The following is a 12884-nucleotide window of genomic DNA, read 5'->3' as shown; positions in this document are numbered from 1 at the left end:
GTACAAAAAGATGAAGATTTCATCTAGGCAAATGAGACAATTCATGAATAAGATACTGATGAATATCAGATGGGATACATGAATGCTTTGATAGCCCAGTAGCGACAATATTCACTCAAGAGTAGAGAAGTTCCCATCAATCCAATTCAAAAGAGGAAGGAAGTGTCACCGCTAAAGAACGACTCTCCAATAGTGCAGAAAAAGGGAAAGGAGGCAGTTGATCCTACCACCATCAAAACACAATCAGCAAATGAAAGATCAAATCAACCAATTGTATCAAAGGAGAAGATTGAAAAGAAGGATGCTCCAGTCAAAGAGGTAGATAAAACATCAACCTTTAGCTTAGAAAATGAAATTGGTAAGTTAAAAGTGTCAATTCCTTTGATTGAATTAATGAAGAACAACAACTATAAAGGTCATGTGTCAAAGATTTTAAATTTGGATCCATTATCTGATATGGTAAATGTGGAGGATGGCCAGCCCGAACTTATCTTTGGGCCAGCATTAGAAGGTTAGTCTAAGGATAGTGATGTAGCTCCTTTTTACATCAGCCTTAGATTGCATTATTATGTATTGCAAAATGCCATGTTTGACTCACGGGCCTCGCACATTCTCATGCCTAAAGCAATCATGGAAAAATTGGGTTTAGATATCACTCGCAAGTACCATGACATATATTCCTTTGATTCTAGTAGGGTTAGGTGTATTGGGCTTATTAAAGATTTGGTTGTCACCTTAGATCAGATTCCGGCGAAGAATGTTTTGATGGATGTGGTTGTGGCAGATATTCCTCCTAGATTTGACATGCTTCTTTCTAGATCTTGGGGAGAAAAACTCAAAGGGACATTGCACCTTGATTTCATCTATGCTACTATTCTTGTGTTGGTTAGTTGAGGAAATTATACCAAGAGAAAAAGATGAAGTACATCATCACTAGCATGGAGAAACCTCTAAATCATCCAATAAATTATGTAAATACTAATTTAGAATCTTTTGATCTATTTCTGATAGTTTTAATGATGCAAATAGTCAAGTAGTTGAAGTAGAATATATTCCAGAGATCACTGAAAATTTCAAAGCTGTACTAGATCAACAAAGACAAAAGCTTAATAGTACCGTCGAGCAATCGGTGTTCTGACAGTAGCAAAAAATTGATGGACAGCAAGCAAAAAAAGAAGAGCAAACAGAATTTCATCACTTGGAGGATGAAGCCGGTTTGTGGAGCATAGATTTTGATGGTGTAGTAGGTAGGGAAGGTGCTACAATTGGCATTTGGATACGCAACCCTGCATTTCTTCCAAACAAAGTGCCAAGTAATGTAAGGGTTTATTCGTATAAATTTTCTTTTGATTGTTCAAATAATAAGGCTGAATATGAAGCTTTAATTGTTGGTTTGAAAATCCTTAAGAAGTTAAATTCTAAAAGAATTTCAGTATATGGCGACTCCGAGTTAGTTATCAAGCAAGTGAAAGGTGAATACCAAGCTAAGCATCCTCGCATGTGGGCTTATCATAATGCGGTATTAGATATTTTGAGATTGTTTCCAGATTACACTTTGACATGTGTCCCTCGTGTACAGAATGTTATTGCAGATTCTCTTGCAACAACTGCAAGTAATTTGAAAATTCTGATGAATTCAAACAATAAGTTTGAAATTCATGTGAAACATCGCCCTGCTGTCCCTGATAATCAAAGATATTGGCAAGTGTTTCAAGATGATAAAGAGATCAAAGAATTTCTACAAAATGAAGGCAAATGCAAAGACATTTCTATCGATGGAGAGCATGATGATGGTGAAGCAGATATGGAAGTAAATCAGATGGAAGTTTTGCAGCTCAAGGACAATGTCATTCCTAAAGGTCTAATACCTTTAGAGGAGTTGTTTGATCAAGATGATGTAGCCCAGAAACCGAGCTTGGCACCAACTGAGAAAGGAGTTGAGGATGTAAACATTGGATCAGAAAAAAATCATAAAATGGTCAAGTTGTCAAAGGCCTTGCCTCCACAGGTAAAGGAAAAATACATTAGTTTATTATCTTCATTTACTGATGTATTTGCTTCGGACTATTCAGATTTGAAGGCATATGATAAGAGTATAATTCAGCACATCATTCCGATCAAGCCAAATCAAAAACCATTTCGACAAAAGCTAAGAAGGATAAATCCAAAGCTGCTGCCCTCAATAGAGAAGGAAATGAATCGATTGTACAAAGCTAGTATAATCGTTCCCATAATATTTTCATATTGGATTTCTAATTTGGTGCCTGTGCGCAAGAAAACAGGTGAAATTTGATTATGTATTGATTTCAGAAATCTGAATAAAGTATCTTTGAAAGATAACTATCCATTTCCCAAGATGGATCACATAATTCAAAGAGTAGTTGGAGCATCCCGCATGTCACTACTCGATGGGTATTCCGGTTATAACCAAATTCTAGTCCATGAGGATGATAGAGACAAAACAACATTCACCACTCGGTGGGGAACTTTCCATTATGCCAAGATGCCATTCGCATTAAACAATGCTGGTGCAACCTTTCAGCGGGCTATGGATATCGCATTTGCAAATGAGAATGATGTATTTTTAGTTGTTTATCTTGATTATTTGACATTTTCTTCTAATTCAAATGAAGAGTACCTTTATCATTTGAAGATTGTATTTCAGCGGTGTACAAAGTATGGCATATCTCTCAATCCAAAGAAGAGTTTGTTTGCCATGGATGAAGGAAAGCTTCTCGGTCATATCATATCCAATGAGGGCATCCACATCGATCCAGCTCGAGTGGAAGCCATTCAGAAGATTTATTTTCCATGGAGTAAAAAGGAGATCCAAGCATTCAATGGTAAGATGAATTTCTTACGTCGTTTTGTGCCAAATCTTGCAGAACATTTAAGGGAAATCACAAACATGTTAAAGAAAGATAGTGTAGTTAAGTGGACCGAGGAAGCCATCAAGTCTTTCAATTTGGTAAATTTAGCCCTTTCTTCAGCTCCAATTTTGATCAACCTGGATTACTCCCAAGCTTTTATTTTGTTTTCATTTGCTTCAGATCATACTATAGCAGCGGTCTTAATGCAGAAAGGAGACCAGCTTGAGAAACCAATTGCTTTTTCAGAAAATGATGAGGGATGCAGCTTTAAAGTATAAAATTATCAAAAAGAAAGCTCTTGCTTTGGTAAAGGCATTGAAAGATTTTCGAGTTTATATTCTGCATTCTCACATCCTTGCTTATGTCCCTAATGCTGTCGTTAAATATGTCATAGTGCAAACAGATCTGAACGGGAGACGAGGTAAATGGATTGTAGCTTTGTTAGAATATGATGTGTAGATCAAACCAACAAAGCTCATCAAAGGACAGGGGCTGGCCAAATTGATGGCGGAATCTAATTTAAATGCCTTGGACATAAATCTTATTCCTGCTATGTCCGAAGAAGATGAAGAAAGTTCACTTGTTCAGGTAGCTGAAATGTTTCTTCTTTCTCCTTGGTATTTGAATATTACTTATGTGCTCCAACATCTTTCCCCACCACCTAGAATGGCTAAGAACAAAAGTAGGATCCTGAAATTAAAGGCTGCCAAGTTTTGTATATTGAATAATGCACTCTATTGGAAAGATCCCGGTGTTGTCTTGTTGAATTGTTTGGTTGAAGAAGAAGAAAAACAGGTCACAGATGATTTTCACAAGGAAGATTGTGGAGGTCATCTATTTTGGAAGACAAAAGCCAATACAATTTTGAAAGCAGGATTTTATTGGCCAACCCTCTTTTCTGATGTATACAAAATTGTTACAAGCTACCATGAATGTCAAATTTTTCAAGGTAAGAGAAAGTTACAGCCTTTGCCACTCAAACCAGTTGAAGTAAGTGCTCTATTTTAGCAGTGGGGTTTAGGCTTCATTGGTGAGATTCATCCTACTTCTTCAGCACAGCATAAGTGGATCCTTACAACAACAGACTACTTCACTAAATGGATTGAGGCGATTCCTACTCGGCAGGCCACTGATTCGGTAACAATTGAGTTTCTTGAGAACAATATTTTGTCATGTTTTGGTTGTCCTAATAAGCTGATTACAGATAATGTAGTAGCTTTTAAATCTAAAAATGTGATTGATTTTTGCAATAAATATCAAATTACCTTGGGGCACTCAACTGCATATTATCCATAAGGTAATGGATTGGCAGAATCCTCAAATAAATCATTAGTCAACATTATCAAAAAGATATTGGAAACAAACAAGAAGAACTAGCACAAGAAATTGGTCAATGCACTATGGGCGGATAGAGTAAGTCAGAAAAAATCAATAAGCATGTCCCCTTTCGAGATCGTGTATGGTGTTGACATGGTTTTCCCTACATCTCTCACAGTCCCGGTTGTTAAACTTCTGCAGGAAGCTGGCGGCGAGGAAGATCATTTGCAGCGGAGAATCAATCAAATGATCCATTTACAACAAACTAGAGAGGAGGTTTTTTAGAATACCTTCAGGCTGCAAGAGAGAATTAAGAAAATATATGATCGAAAGGCAAAGGCAAACAAGTTGCAAATTGAAGACATAGTGCTGAAATGGGATGCTCGAAATGAAGACAAAGGTAAGCACCACAAATTCGAGAACCAATGGAAAGGACCTTTCAGAATTGTTGCATACCGAGGCCCAAATGCTTTCTTGCTGAAAGGAATGGATGGAGAAGATTGTCCAGGTGTGTTGGTCAATGGTTGGCTGCTGAAACAGTACTATATTTGAAATGTTTTCTGCTGTCATATGTATCATTGTACATACCATTTTATTTCCTTCATTGCAAGTGTGTACTGTTATCATTCATTCAATATGGGGCCCGAAGTGAAGGCTATAAAACTGAAGGTTTGATTTCAGTTTTGGTTTGGATTGTTTGAGTCAAGTTTTCAGTCGATTTCAGTCTTGAAATTGAGTCAATTTTGAGTCAAATTTCAGTCCTGAAATTGAGTCAAGATATCGGTTTTGGTTTGTCGAAGTTATTGATTCCATAGCCCAATGGAAGAAGGCATTGTCTGCTTTCCAGAGGTCTGTAGTTCTTGGCACCTCCAAGGAGCTACCATCCCCATTGGAGCCAATGTTAGTGTCGGTATCTTCATCCCTCCATCAATGATCAAACTCTCTTGTTGCATTGCATGTTAGGTGTCTCATCCGATCATCTAATGGTAGTGGAATATTATAAATTTTCCCTCATGTTCTTTACCTGTTGGCCCATTTTCATACATTTAGGTCATTTGTAGTCATTTTGCCTTTACATCTGCAAAGTCATTTTTTGTGGTTTTAGGTCTCATTAGGTCTAGGGTTTTGTCAATAATGTCTTGAAAACACTCAATAATGGTCAGCAGGCACATGAGGAGGTCAAATAAAGGCCCAACAATAAAATTTTCAATAATCACATGCTCAGTGATTGATTTTTCCTCAAAACCCTATTTTGAGGAAAAATAGAGTTTTTTATGTTTTATGTACAAAATTTCATGTAATTTCATTTTTTCTATATGTAATAATTTCAAGATGCAACACTGGTCACCTTGCCAAGCCTCTACACTCCAGTTCCTGCAAAAGACCAAAATGTCAAAGCATTTAGTCCATCAAAGGTAAAAAGTAAGACAAATTGCCCAAAACAGAGTTTTAAAAAAGCAAATGAAAGGCAAACATTACGAAAGTAGGTTTTCATAAGTGACAAATCAAAACCATTGGTATATAAAGTTTTTCATGCCGAGGAAGCTCATTTGTGTCCAAAAGTGAATGAGAGCAAGTGCAAGCTGCGTTTTCGAAGCATAGGAGTGATTTTTCATTCAAAAAAGTGATAATATGAAGCGCGGTGCACTAGGCCAGCGTGGCGCACACACAACAGGATTTACACTGTAATTTTTAACTGGCACAATGCACCAGAGAGGCGCGACGCACCAGTCTTCAAACCACAAAATTCATCAGAATCTTCCTCCAAGCTTCAAAATCACTAATTCCTCATCTCAAAAGTTATTCAACACCTCCATATGGCCAATGCATGAGTTTGCTTTAGTGTTTATGGTGTTTCAATAGGGAAATAATTAAACCCTAGTTCCTTGCACAGTTTGTTGAAAAAACTACCTAGGGTTTACAAATCACTATTTTTGCTGTCTAAATCCCACCCCTACCATTTTCACTCCCTCACTACATTTTATTCACCTCTTTTATCCTTCCATATTCCACTTACATATACCTATTCCCCCTATCCCTAAAACCAATAACCCTAATCCCTACCTTCACTTATCCCAAACCCTAATTAACAACCCTAAACCCTAAATATTATTCCCCAAACCCTTCCATTCCCCAAAAACCCAACCAACAACATCCCCAAACCCACATACACAGTCCCCTCACATTCCTTATCATCAATCCCTATTTTTTATCAGCAAATACCTATTGTCACTCTAAAATTTCTTCATACTCATCTAAGAAAACTCAAGCATTGGCAAACATGGAGTCAGATTCTTGTTATGACAGAAATGAGGAAATAGTCAGTGACTCCTCCAAAGAAATTCATGCACCAAGGAGACCTCACAAGAGTGGTAAACATAACCGGGAGGAACCTACTTCACTTACTGAGTTGTTGGCTTGCCCTCTTGTTGTGACATGCTTCCAACACCAATCTCGTTACCAATTTTGTGAGATGGTCAAAGAGTCAAATACCACCATGAGATTGCTAGACTCTTTGCCTCCATCTTCATAATGGCCAGGTCAATTTGGCAGGTGTCACATTTACCTTGACACCTGAGACTATAGCTCAAGCAACCGGTATTCGAAATGTAGGTGAGTAGTGGAATAAGGGGCAACTAGTTGACAGAGATCATTATGAGCCTTATATCAAGGCTAGTTTTCAGAGGCATGTCAATAGGGTCTTCCCTTTTAGGTACCTACAGGACACATATGCTCCCCTTATGAAACTCATAATCAAATATTTCAACTGTGAGGGCAGATTTTATCGCTTATACACCTATCACATCAAATTGTTAATGCATTTTACTAAGGTGAGGATGATGAACCTCCCCTATTTCATTTTCCGAAATATTTAGAAAATGACCACATTAGTGCACAGGAAGCCTCCTTATCAACATTATAACAACATCTATCACTTTGCACTAATCAAAATTGTGGTTTTGCATCAAATCAGTTTATTGAATATTTCATGGGAGGATTTCATTTCACATGAGGTCTTCATAGGTCCTCAAGTGCCCCCATTAGTTTTTCATGAGATAGGAGAGCCTTCACATCAAAAAGAGGTGCATGAAATGCAAACCACGAGTGTGCCAGTGTTTTTCACTTACCAAAAGGGCACTAGAAGATTGTTTGCAACAGTAAAACGAGTATTATCTCCACCCGGGGTGGAAGGGGTCTTGTTTCCTCCAACAACAGAGAAGGTACAGGATATGGGTAAGAAACCATTACATGATGAGGGACCTTTAGAAGGTCAAGAGGCAGATTTCATTCTCATTCAGGAGGATGACACTGATTTGGGCTCCCAAAGGTCAAAGCTCAAGGAGATCATCCGGGAACAGCAAGATGACATTCATCACTTGTCTCTCAACCTGGAAAGGGCCAAATGGATAATCAATTATCTTGAGTAGAGGAACAAACAGTTAGAGGATCAACAAACCATCATGGAGCTCCAAAACATAAGAGAAAACCGACAAGCTGCTAAGAGGAGGAAGGTCAAGTTGACACCACTAGAACAAGAAATTGAAGCTGATCGTGAATCTTGGCTTGAGAGGACAAACATGCATTTGGAAAAGATGCTGGAGAATTCCAACAGAGAGAAAAAGATGTTGAGGCACATGGCCTACCACTACTTGGCGAGAAACAAAAGTTGTAAAGCAAGAATTAGGATTTTGAAGGCCAAGTTGAGGAAAGCATTGAGGATGAGAAAAGACCAAGACAAACTCCAGATTTTGGCTGAGGCTTCCTTAGCTCAACACAACACCTAATGCAAGATATTCAGCCCAAATTTCAAGAAATTTAAGATGCTTTTTGGAAATTTTGAATTTTTTGAGTAAAAAACAAGTTTTTCTGCTTGGTGCACCGCACCACCTGGTGCACACTTTTTCTAGGGAACTCCTCTAGAGGAAAACTTAGCATTTTTGGATTCCTCAGCCAAAAATATGAATGCTCACACATGGCCAAGAAATGTTGTCAATTTTTGAGCCTTCGAAAGGGTCAAAAACACCTCAAAAAATGCCCTTTCTGCCCCATTTTGGCCACACAGGAAGTAGTGTTGGGAGAAATCATTTTTGGAGGGGAAAATGGAGACCAAATTTAGAAATTCCACTTGTTCTGGAAAGTAGACAGGTATGCCTTTCCAAAAAACCCACTTGGAGAAAATTTGGTACACGAGAAAGCCTCCAAAATCAGTTGCAAATTAGTGCGGCGCATAGGGATAGGAGCACGACGCACAGGATGAAATTTTGTGATTTTGGCCAAAAAACTTTGTTTTTCGCCTAGTTTTTTTTCTCATTTTGACTTTTCTCTCCATCATAGTCAAAATCATCATGTAATTGGATGTAAATTGATTGATTTTGAAATAAATATGCTAAAATTTCACTGATGGAGGTAGATACATCATGAAAAGGTAGTTTGCAACTGAATGAATTAGTTTCCTAGGTTTTAGAGGCAACTTGTTCCACTGCCTAATTTTCAGTTCTTAGTTTAGATCTTGTTGAAATAGCTCCTAAAGTCATGAATTCAACCCCTAAAGCATAGAATGTGTTTTTTTTGCCTATATCTTGTAGTTTTTCAGTCATTGGTAAAGGTTGGACTCTTGTGAATGCTTTGAGCATTATTATACACTCATTTCAGCAGTTTGGCAAAGGAATAGACCAAGGTTTGTAGCACTTTATGGGATTCTTGTGGAAACATGATTTCGTATTCTTTTTCCTTCTGTAATTTAAATTTTACATGTGTTTATGTATGCCATCATCTCTCTCTGTTCACCTTAACTAAATGAAACAAGGATAAATGTAGAATTCATTGAAGTTGCAGTGCTCTACCTAATATTTGTTTAGTTATTTATGTTTTCACCTATTTGAAGAGGATCCCTAAGACTTTCATGCCCTCTCCAACTCCTCACCAATATTAAGACTCTCCATCTCACTCAATTTAAAGCACTAAACCATTTTCTTACCTCGCTGTTATCGGGAAAACTAGTGTCTATTTAGAGCTGCTAGTCCCATTAAGATGGGTAGCTATCTTAGAAACAAACAAACTAAAGTCACTTGTGTTTTCCTTTATGAGAGATAGATGAGAAAGAATCAGAGAGTACCAACCTCAGTCTTTCGCTTGGCTCCTTGCTTGTTTCCTTCCCCTTTGACAGAATTTCGCCAGTCCTTCCTTACTTGTCTCGCTTTAAAGAGCACCTGTAGAGTCAAAACAACATAATACCATCAAAGCATAGAGATCTATAACCATAAAAAATATAGGATCAGATATATATTAACCATACAAATGCATATATCAATACAAGATTCAGAGATATACAAGAATATGGAGGAAAACTCAAATAGCTTTATTGATAGAAGTATTAGAAGAGAGGATTACAACCCATTGGTCTGACCCAGTGCCATCCTCCCAACATGAAAGTCCTCTTCACCTCATACAAAGCGAGATCACCCAACAATTTCTTCAAAGAGAAACCAACAACACTTCCTTGCAAATTACAAAATTCCAACCCCTGGATCTCAGGGATGAGGGATCCATATAGAGATGTTTGCGGGGGGGGGGTGAGTTAGCTTTTGGGATTTTGATTAGTGTCATCTCTTTGATAGTTCTTGGTTCCACTTGGAGATTTCATGATCTCTTACTCATCCCTGGGCGAATTTAGAGAGGCAAGTGTCAAATGAGCAGCTTCTAGAAGATTCTCAGGGTCTCCACCTAGCAAACTGCTTCTGCCATTTGTTTGCTCTTGCTCATCACACCCTACAGAAGGGCTTTCCAGTATGCATCACACTGTTTGAATGTGGCAAGTGAGATGCATCACACCCTTAGCACTAAGCAGTCTGTATGTTCCAGTTTTGACCAGTTTTGAGTAGTTTTTAAGGGAGAACTTCTGGGAGATGATGTAATCAGCTGACCTTGCTCCTTTAGGGTATGAAACAACACTTTTAGGGAATTAGAAGCCCTTGGTTTATGGACATATGTGATTGGGGTTGTAGTGCCCAAATGTGTCTATAACACTCGCCCCATAGAGATCTCTGCAAGACTGTGTCCATTTCCCGGACCCAAATCTTCCTTTCACATTTGAGCCAGCAAAACCAACATTAAATTCAATCAAACTCCTCTTAGCATATACCTAGCCTAAAATTAGTCTTTATATCAGTCATCTCAAGATTTATTTGTCATATTTTCCTGAGATTGACAAGGAGAGAGCCCTCTCCCGACCTGGTAGGGCTAGCTACCAAGTTAAGCGTGGTTTGGTGTTACCCTAGATCCTGCCTTTCTCAGCCTGAGGTAGATTTAGGCCCTGTAGCATTTGTTTCTTCAACAAGATTTGCTCCAGGATTTGACCTTGGCATATTGAAGTTTAATAATGACCCATAAGCATTTATTTCATGATTAGGGTAGACTCGAAGACCACTCTAACCCCATCTTTTCCTCACTGCAACCATAGAAATACAAATAGAATTGGAATTAACATTTTTTTCCAGTTGTGTTGAAGGCTGAATTTCTCATTTTCAAGAAATTTGCAAGTAGATAAATGATGCATGTAAGCAGGCTGTTGATTTGATTAAATATGAAAATAGAATAGCATGGTTTACTTCTACAAACTATTAATATATTACCATTTGATTATATATAATGTTGATTCATCTTTGCGTACAATAAATTTTGGGTTTTCTTATTTTACACCTTGATTCCACTTCCATTCCTTTATTTTGTCAAATAACACACCATGACTAACCAATAATTTTTTAGCTTCTAGATCATAGAATCTATAACCATTTTCCCCCTCATAATAGGCAATAAAAATCCATTCCACAATTTTGTCATCTAGTTTTTTATTTTCTTCAATATGAACATGAGCATAAGAAATACAACCAAAGACATTCAAATGAGCAACAATAGGTTTTATTTTAGTCCATGCCTGATATGGGTCATATTTTGCACACTTCTTGTTGGACATGTATTAAGAAAATAAATAGATGTAACTATAGCTTCAATCCGAAAGATGTTTGGGAGACCTTTACCTTTTAACATTCTCCTAGCCATCTCAATAATTGTCATATTATTTCACCCTTCCACACCATTTTGTTAGGCGTATAACCTTTTTCAATTTCCTTTGAATGGCATTCCTTTTGTAGTAACAATTAAATTCATTAGAAGTGAATTCTCAACCACTATTTGTGCTAAATGCCTTCAATACATAACCACTTTCCTTCTCAACAACAGATCTAAATTGTTGAATGATAACGTATTTTTGTTTAATAAAATATACCAATATTCTTCTACTAAAATCATCAACAAAAATAATAAAATACTTAATTTTTTGAGAGACGATGCTTGTATAGGACCACCTACATCTAATGCACTAACTCCAATGGTTTTTCTCTCCGAGTTTTATTTTATGGGAAATTAATCTTTGTACTTCTTACCAAGCATACATCCTTCACATACTTGGTCCACATAATCAACAAGAGGCAAACCTTTGACCATTTTTTTGAGATGAAATAATCTTAATCCTCTTATATTGAGATTCTAACATCTCATGTGCCATATCCAGGAAATATTATCATAACCAACTTTTAATGCTCTTTTTTCTTTAGAGAGAATATTAAGCGAAAAAATTCATTTTTGAGAGACGTTTTCGGTGATAATCACATCAAAATTCATTTGTTGACACGTTTCGAACCATCAAGTGTGGTTCATCATCAGGACACGATGAAGAATCAGATCAAGGTAACCAATTAAATAGAGAGACCAAGCATTCAAAGTCTAGAAAGAAATGACCATTTTTGACTAAAAGAAACGGCTACATTTGACTGGGCTTCAACTACAAAAAACTGGATCAGGAGCTAGGGAGAAAATTTTATTAATTAATTCTAAATTAGTTAATTTTTTTTATTTTTATTTTTATTTTTTTTAAATTCTTAAAATTAACTAAAATCATTTAACTAAATTTATATATAACCTAATAAATTATAAATACCATGTTTAAATAAAAATTAATTAAAAATATATTGGTAAAACATTTTTATATATATATATATATATATATATATATATATATATATATATATATATATATATATATATATATCTTTATAAAAATATATATTAGTTAAAAGTTATTTATATTCTAAATGTATATATTATTGGATATGCATGCTTATAATTAAAATCTTTTAACTATGTTTATATGTAAATTAATAAATATAAGGTTTATATATATATAGAGAGAGAGAGAGCAGTTAGTTTTATTTATATTATCACTATATATAACTAAAAACGTATGCTTATCTAAAAATACCATGTATTAACTAAATAAAAACTAACTTAAAAATATGTATTAGTTAAATATTATGTACTTAAACGAAGAAATTAAAATACATAATTATTAAGGGAAATTATTCTCTTCTTTTCACTAATAACATATATAAACTTATCTTAATACTACTATAGGAATATTATGAGATAAATTAGAATTAAAAATAAATCATAATAATAGTAATAAAGATAATAATAAATAGATAAAAATAATAAATACTAAATAAATAACTGAAAAATAGAAAAACAACAAATAAATAGAGAAGGAAACACAGAGAAAAATCCAACAATTCAAGAGACGAGGGAAACAAAAATCAAAACCGGAAAATAAAACACTAGACAAAGGAAAAGAGGGCAAGGGGG

Source organism: Pinus tabuliformis, chromosome 8, assembly GCF_031772625.1.
Source record: "Pinus tabuliformis cultivar Carrire ecotype Pingquan chromosome 8, CPIR1, whole genome shotgun sequence".
NCBI lineage: Eukaryota > Viridiplantae > Streptophyta > Pinopsida > Pinales > Pinaceae > Pinus > Pinus tabuliformis.
This window is presented reverse-complemented; position numbering follows the sequence as displayed.